The 8,972-nt window shown below is 43.8% G+C and overlaps 1 non-coding gene across 1 annotated transcript; it reads right to left on the reverse strand.

Annotated features, from left to right (window-relative positions):
* Positions 1-7,911: 7,911 nt before the first annotated feature.
* trnal-uag (transfer RNA leucine (anticodon UAG)) lies at positions 7,912-7,994 on the reverse strand. The gene has a single exon. It is a non-coding gene; the product is annotated as a tRNA-Leu (tRNA).
* Between the last annotated feature and the right edge of the window lie 978 nt (positions 7,995-8,972).

The raw sequence follows: 8,972 nt of genomic DNA on the forward strand, positions 1-8,972 counted from the left end.
ACTTAGTCAGTAACTAATACACAGAGATACAGAAAAGATCCCCCTCCCACTTAACTTCCTAACGTGACTGAAAATCAAATGCCAGTGTATGGTCTGTACTCAATACCTGAAAAGCTCTGCTAGTGATCAATAGACTATCTGTCAGTTCTCGATATGTTAATTTGGATTTTAATCTGTACAAGACATTTTCTTGGTTAATATGAGGGTATTATTCCCTAACCCTCTGTTTCTGGCATCAAGGATGTTTTAAAAACTCTGTAGCTCTCAGCCTGTGGTATGTCTGTGTGGCTTTACACTGAATATGTTACTAACTGTAATGCAAGTGTTGTTTTTGCTCTTTATATGTCAGTGTGTGAAAGATCTTGGTTGTACTCTGTACCTGTCAGAATTTATGAAGTGTGGCAGTGTGTTTTCATCCACTCCTGCCAAGCTACTGTATGCAGCTGCATTATTTTGTTTTGTTTTGAGCAGTTTCTGATAACTGAAATTATAATCGTATCTGTCCTCGTCAGTTTCTGGCTCATTGAGTTTTATTTTGCTCTGGACCTGTCAGTTTCTGGTATGTGAGAGCTGGTTAATACTGTACTGACTGTCACTGGTATGTCAATATGTGTTTTCCCTGACTCTGCCAGTTTCTGTCACGTTTGTGTTGGCTTTAATTTGTAACAGGGTGTTTCTGATAAATGAGTGTGAGTTTGGATCTGTAACTGCCGTTTCTGGTGTGTCATGTGTCCTTGGTTTTCACTCTGTGCCTGCTCAGCACTGTTATGAGAACCTGGGCTTTATTGCACATTTCGCTTTCAGATGAATGATTGTGAATGATAATCTGTACCACTTAGTTTGTTATAGGCACATCGACTATTTACTTTTTGCCAATTTCTGTTAGGTGAGTGTTTCTTTTCTTCTGTCCCTGTCACTTACTGCTGCACTAAATGGTGGTTTTGCTTTTGATCTATCAATTGCTGATATGTGAATATGGGTTTTCCTTTGGACTTGGCAATTTCTGACATGGAAGAGGGGCTTAACTCTGCAACAGTTAATTTCTGGCATGTGGATTTGGGATCACTGTTAACCTGTCAGAGACTGATAAATTATTTTGTATTTGCACTTTACATGTTAGTCTGTAATAGGTGGATCTGGATTCTGCTGAGTACCTGTCAGGTACAGCTATTTAAGTATACATTTCACTCTGCACATGTCAGTTTATAGTCTGCAAGAAAGATCATTCTTCTTTACCTTTTATATTCTGGCAAGTTTATTTAGCGTCATTCTGTATCTATCAGTTTATTTTTGGTTTCACTCTGTACCTGCCTGTTTCCGATTTGATTCTGTAACTGTCAGTTTTACAATACAAATATGTATTATTCCGTACCTGTTTTTGGCCCCAATAATAGATTGTGGGTTTTAATCCCTATTTCCCTGTCTCTGGGATGTGGATGTAAATGTAAATATTACTTGGTACTTGATTTGTGAAAGTGTGTTTTTTTTTAAATTTTCCCTGCCTGTTCCTCACATTTGAATGTGGATCTTACCATGTACCTCACAGTTATTGATATGTGAGTAAGGGTAATTATACTTTATCTTTTATCTATGACAAGTAAGTTTGCTCTTTTTTTCTGTCAGTCTGATCATCATTCAGTGATGGTTAGTTTATGATAAATGTGTACTAGATACATTTTATAACCAGTTACAATATTACTGTGGCTTCAAAAACAGATCAGAGCCTGTCTGCAGCTAGTGATTGGCCTCCTAGTCCCCCAAAGCCTTTCCACGACTTAAAAACCACAAGTCAGATCAGAGATGGAATATTCTGCACTGGCTTGGATAAGTGCACCTCCAACAACACGAAAGAATCTTGAAAACATCCATAAAGCTGCGGATTTGACTTTCACGCCATTCACCAGCTTAAGCATTTACTCCCTCAACCACTAGTGAACAGTGTGTACGATCTATGAGACACAATGCAACAACTTGGTAAAGTAGAGTGCAAGGACTCAGACTGTAACTCTCAATCCGTTGTGCAGAATGAGATTAATGGTGTGTGTCTCAGTCTTGGATGCTTTATGTGAAAGAAATTTGAATTGTGTATTTGGTTGTTTATGGTCAGTGTGAATGTGTGAGATGAATTGTGCATCTGTCAGAATAGAACATGATTGTGTGATTCATGGACAATGCCAGTCTCCACTACTGTATGTTAATATGGGGCCAGTTCTGCCCCTGCCAGTGTCTGAAAGTGAAAGTGAGTTTGACCTTGGTTCTGCAATCATCAGTCTTTGAGTGGCTGATTCGTTCTGCATATATCAGTCTCTGGTGCTGCCTCTGTATGTTGTTTTTCTTTTGCACCTGTCAGTCTGTGGTGGTGTGTAGGGCTTCAGGATTAATTCTATTAATCACATTTTCTGATACTCTGAGTGTGTGGAATACATTGTGTCATAATTTCTCTTATTAATTGAGAAAGTGTGTTTCCTTCTGTGCTTCCACTATCCTGTGTACTGTGATCGTGTTGCATTAATTCTATATTGCCGCATCTTGTATAGTATGTGAATGTGTGTTTTTCATCTCTGTATCACTCTGTCTCTGTAACTGCTTGCAGTAGTGCAATTGATTCTACCTGGTACTATCTGTGAGATTGATATTCTATCTGAATCTATAAATATCTGGAACTAAATGTGAGCTTGAAGTTAATACTGATCCTGTCAAACATTTTGAGTGAGTTTTTTTGAGTGCCAACCTGCGGCAATATTTTGGGACTGTTGGATGGACTCTCTGTTTTTCAGGCTCTTTTCTTATGTTTTTGTGTATGCCTGTGGTTTGAGCTCTACATTTCAATTGCTGGTACCTTGTATGAAGTAGGATTAATTCAGTACTTTTCAGTTTCTGGAACATTATGTGAGTGTGGACATGCTTCCAATGTGAGTGTGGATTAACTCAGTTTTCATTAGCACCTTGCTGACAGTGAGTATATGATTTATTCAAGCTCTCTCTGTCTCTACTATTGTATGTGAATGTACCACTCGCTTTATGTTTTTCAGTGCCTGGTGCAGTGCATGAGTTCAAGGTTAACTTGTACCAGTCAGTATCTGGTTCTTAATGTGATTGTGGGATTCTTTCTGTATTTTCTAATCTCCACTACTCCATGTTCATGAGATTATTTTTCTATCATTCAGCTTCAGGTTGTGTAAATGAGAGTGGTATTTATTATATGGTTTTCAGTCCTGGGTATTTCTATGACTCTGGGCTCCATTCTGGATCATTCAGCCGCTGGTACAGCATGTGGATGTAAGAAAATTCTGTATTTGTCATTCTCTGACATGTTTTGCAATTCCCTTATTTTCATAAATCTATTGGGAGTAGGTTTTTGTGGGATTAGTTTAACCTCTGTAATTCTCCGGTTATCAGAGTGAGTGTAGGATTCATTCTGTTTCTATGTGCCTCTGGTGTTGTAAGTGTGTGATAATTCTGTGCCTGGACTATACATGCACCTCAGGTATCATGTTGGAAACTATTTGTTTAACACCCTCTTAATGTTTACCTTGACATTTAATTTATTATATGGAATTTATATATTTTATGGCCATAGGTTATATTCAGTAGCTGTGTGGGAGTTGTCAAATGGTATTCAATTTGTAGCTCTGTGAAAACAATTGTGAATGGTGACATCCACTTCAATTGGGTACATAGCCTGGTATGTAATTTCTGCAGTTTGTAGCAAAGGAATTGCTGTTGAATCATCTTAATCATGGTGAGACTTTTTGGGTTGGTATGCAATATGTAGCCCTGTCTAAATTATGAGGCAATTAATTGCAAAATATTCATTATGTTACAATCAGTTAGTTGTTGTCTTTTCTAGCTAAGGCTTTTTTATTTAATTTGTGACCAAGGTGACTCAGTGTATTTACATCTGCCTCTGGGCGTGTATTTTTTTTTTAATCATGTGGATGATGTTAGCTGAGTTGGACGGGAATGAATAGAAAATCAGCTTTGTCTGCTCTGTTGAATCTGGGATTGAAAAGTTGTCTCTTACTTTGGGAACAGTGTGGGACAGAACACTCATTTTATTTGTGAGAGTGGATCTAATGAGCTGTCAGTACCTTGTGCATTGTGAGTGATGCTATACCTGCTTCGTGTTGGAACTGGCTTGGTGACATTTCCCTTATGTCGAGGAATAACCTGGTTCCTCCGAATATTTGCCTGCAAAAAGAAAAACAACTCATCTAACCGAAGAATAGATGAAATAAAAGATACAAAAGTTATCAATATAACCTTTCAAATAATAATCATTAGGAACCATCGGATAATTAAACCTTTTAGCACAACCAATGTCTGACCCCACTGCAGTAAGACACCAATCTGCTTCTGCTGACCGGGTGTTTTGAGCGATTTTACAACAATTTTGTGACATTCAGAAACAGCCCAATCCATGCACTGTTCCCTGAGTTGAGTTGTCCGATGGAGCTTTTGCTCGGGTCATGTTTCTAATTCCCGCTCCCATTTGAACTAAGTATCCAACCGCAAACAAGCAGCCGCTGTTTTAAATGTGTCCTTCACACGTCTCACCTGATACCTGCAATAGATTTTGTTTGTACAACTTTTCTCATCATTTTTGTGCAGTTTATTTTTTCCACTGTTCATTGTCCAATAACAACAAACAGTGGGAGACGGGAACTAAACGAGGAACCTTGACTGCGGTTTGGGGAGAGAGAACAGCAATGATCTTCAATAGCGAGTTCTTGCCATTCTGTCTCCCTGGCCCTGTTCAGACACTGGCTGAGAATTGCCTCTCCCTTCCCCCCGCTTACTCCATGTTCCGGGACCAGATCCTGCCCCACTGGGCCGATTGCAAACAGACCCCGACTCCCCCGAACGTGCCCGGCAGTCAATCCCAATCTCTGAGCATCTCTGCGGACGCGGTCCCAAACCGATGTGCTGCTGGAAGCAGATGCTGTTTGTTCACTTACCCGCGGAACCACGATGTCTCCGGTCGCTGCTGAATGAAACCATCTTCCACTCACTGAGTGAATGACGCTCAGGGAATGTGTTGGGGGAGGGGTGCGCATGCGCTCTTCGCCTTAATGACGACTGTGTGGGTTATGCCGCGCGCATGCGCAAAACTCCGAAACAAATTAACCCACCCAGGATTACAGGTATCCCCGGGACATACAACGCTTCTCGGGCTGCTGTTCTGGTCGCGTCCTGAGATCCACACCCAGTGCCATGCGCCGCCATATGAACACACTCGACCTCTCCCTCCAGCAGCACCGAATCATCCTATCTCAAAGCTGTCCGTGCCCCCAGTTTCATTTTATTCTTCGTCTCATCCGACGCCTCAACAAGAAACTTTGTCTCTTTCTTTCAGGTGCAAAGGAACGCAAGCTCCAACAACTCATCGACACCAATTTCCATCCAGGACCCTCCACCCCTGCCTGTCCCTCTGTCCGTATCCCGTCTTCCAATCCCAGCCCCGGCCGTGTATTCACTATATCCCCTGACCTTCCCCTCTCCGATGCTGAACGTTCAGTGCTCAGCAAAGGACTTATTTTCATTCCCTTATGTCCTCATCTCAATGAATTTCAGGCTCGGCACGATGCTGAACTCTTCTACCGCTGCCTTTGTCTCTGTGCTCACTTCTTTGGGCAGGAGTCCTCTCCCCGTTCAACGGATCCTTTTAACCGCCTCCAATATTCTCCCTCCACCTGGACCCCTCCCTCTGGATTCTTACCTGCTCTTGATCTTTTCATTGAGAAATGTCGGCGTGACATCAGTCATCTCAATTTCTCTGCTCCTCTCACCCACTCTAACCTGTTTCTCTCTGAACTTCCTGCACTCCATTCTCTCAGGTCCAACCCTGATATTGTCATCAAACCCGCTGACAAGGGTGGAGCTGTTGTTGTCTGGCGCACTGGCTTCTACCTTGCAGAGGCTGAGTGTCAACTCACAGACACTTCCTCCTACCTCCCCCTGGACCATGACCCCACAACTGAACATCAAGCCATTGTTTCCAGGACTGTTACTGACCTCATCTCCTCTGGAGATCTTCCTTCCACAGCTTCCAACCTGATAGTCGCCCAACCTCGGACGGCCCGCTTCTACATCCCACCCAAAATCCACAAACAGGACTGTCCCGGCAGAACCATCATGTCAGCCTGTTCCTGCCCCACGGAACTCAATTCTTGCTATCTTTATTCCATTCTCTCTCCCCTTGTCCAGTCCTTTCCCACCTACATCCGTGATTCCTCTGACACTACATTATATCAACAATTTCCAGTTCCCTGGCCCGAACCACCTCCTCTTCACCATGGACATGCAATCCCTCTACACCTCCACCCCCACCGGGATTGTCTGATTGCTCTCCATTTCTTCCTCGAACAGAGGCCCGAACAATCTCCACCCACAACTACTCTCCTCCGTCTGGCTGAACTTATTCTCACACTGAACAATTTCTCCTTAAACCCCTCTCACTTCCTCCGAATAAAAGGTATTGCTATGGGTACCTGAATGGGCCCCAGTTATGCCTGTCTCTTTATGGGGTATGTGGAACATTCCTTGTTCCAGTCCTACTCCGGCCCCCTCCCACAACTCTTTCACCAGTAGATCGATGATTGCTTCGGTGCTGCTTCATGCATTCGGCTGGACCTGGAAAAATTTATTATTTGTGCTTCCAATTTCCAACCCTCCATCATTTTCACATGGTTCGTCTCTGACACTTCCCTTCCTTGACCTCTCTGTCTCAATTTCTGGTGATAGACTGTCCACCAATATTCATTACAAGCCTACCGACTCCCACAGCTACCTCGGCTACAGCTGATTCGAACCCAGCATTACTGCGGATTATCATTCCAATGGCAATTCCACTACGCTATCGCCTCCGGGGAATTAAGGTGTTAAATAAGGAACTAAAAATATAAAAAAAACACCTGAAAGAAACAAATGAAACAAGAGGGAGACTGAGTTTACAATCTAAAATCACTGAACTCGATGGTGAGGCCGGAAATGTGTAGGGTGGGGTATTCTTCCTCGAGCTTATGTTATTCTTCACTGGAACACTGCTGCAGACCAAGGACAGAAAGGTCGGAGTGGGAGTAAGGCGGAGAATTGAAATGACAAGTGACAGGAAGCTCAGAGTCAGGCTTGCGGATTGAAGGGAGATTCCTCAAAGCCCTCACCCCACTGAAGCAGATGACAACATATTGCGGCAGCAAATACTGTACATTAAACTGAAAGATGAACAAGTGTATCGCTATCTCACTTGGAATGAGTACTTGAAGCCTTGGATGTTGAGGTACAAAGGCAAGTGTTGTGTCTCGTGCACTTGCATAGAAAGGTGCTGTAGAAAGGGGAGGGGTTATTGACTGGTGATTGGCTTTCTTGCTATTTATCAGCCAAATGATTAAAAGAGGAGGAAATAATCATATCACAGACCTGAATTGCTAGTTCTGTTTTTCTCTCCACAGATGCTGTTTAATTGTTGTGAATTTGCAGCATTTTCTGTTTGTTATTATTTCTGATTTTCAGCATTCGCACTGTTTTGCTCTGGTATCAGTGAACTTTCTGAGCTGTGTTCCGGTGTCCAAGAGTTTTTGTTTTATTCTTTCACGGGATGTGGGCGTCGATGGCTCGGCCAGCATTTATTACCCCAGCCGAAATTGCCCTTGAGAAGCTGACTGTGAGCTGCCTTCTTGAGCCGCTGCAATCCATGTGGTGTAGGTACACCCACACTGCTGTTAGGGAGGGAGCTCCAGGATTTTGCCCAAACGGCAGTGAAGGGACAGCGATACAGTTCCAAGTCAGGAACTGTATCAAGTGTGGCTCAGATGGGGAGCTTGCTGCTGGGGATATTCTCATGCATCTGCTGCCCTTTTCCATCCAGGTGGTGGCGGTCTCGGGTTTGGAAGGTGCTGAGGGAAAAAATATTGTCAGGAGTGGGATTCGAACCCACGCCTCGAGAGGAGACTGCGACCTAAACGCAGCGCCTTAGACTGCTCGGCCATCCTGACTGCTTCAAGGTCACAGATGGGCCACTGATCCATTGCGCTGTCCCCAAAGCTGCTTTGGACCTGCTAAATGTTCCCAGCATTTACTGTTTCTGATTGTGTACATTCATTACAGGAGTTCCTTTTTACTGACAACCCAAAACTTGTCTCTAGGGAAGCTCCAGACACATCTTTTCTGTGAGCTTTAAAGTCGGCTGTTTGCAGACTAGTCACTCTGCGTCATGGCTTTCATTCTCCGCGCCCCCCTCCCAACATCACCAGCACCATCCACCATCTCTCCCCTGCTTTCTCCTGAGCTGTTTCCCTCCCTCTCTCCCTCCTTGGATCGACTTTGCCCTCCCCCCAAATTCCCGCCGCACACCGCCCCGCCCGCACCCCACCCCTCTCTCTGTCAAATCTTATTCCCTTCCTCTGGGACCTGTCCTCTCCCAAGGCTGCCGCTGACACCGGGCTCGGGGACTCTCGGGCCGGCCAGGGCTCTTTAACCGGCTCCATTCACAGGAAAACTGACTTCAGTTTCCACAATAAGATCCGAGCTCTCCTTACCCCCAAAACTGAAATTCAGGTCAACGTGAACGTGAAAGTGAAGATTGCGGACTGCGGTTTCCGCTCCCGCTGTTTAAAATAAATCGCTATGTGTGTACAGTGAGCAGAAAGAAATTGCTGTTGTTTGTAAACATTTCTCACTGAACTCACTGTCATTCTGCTTTAACAGGACGAATTTGAATCTCTTGATATATTGGAAAAATAATAATGCGTGAATGTAGCTTACATAATAAAAGATTAACACCGCGCTCTCACCCAGGAACTGAAAGAAGCGGATGTATAAACGGCGGAGGTTGTGGGTTTTAACCCCATGATGAACAGTTTGTTGAACTCTCTCAAGGCCTGGTTGATGATCAATGTTCCGTCTAACTGTCTGTTCTGGTGAAGATCCGCAGCACCATCCGCCTCGTCGGCTTGAGGCTGCGCCTCGCCAAT

This window comes from Cetorhinus maximus, chromosome 31 (genome assembly GCF_964194155.1).
Source record: "Cetorhinus maximus chromosome 31, sCetMax3.hap1.1, whole genome shotgun sequence".
In the NCBI taxonomy this organism is placed as follows: Eukaryota; Metazoa; Chordata; class Chondrichthyes; order Lamniformes; family Cetorhinidae; genus Cetorhinus; species Cetorhinus maximus.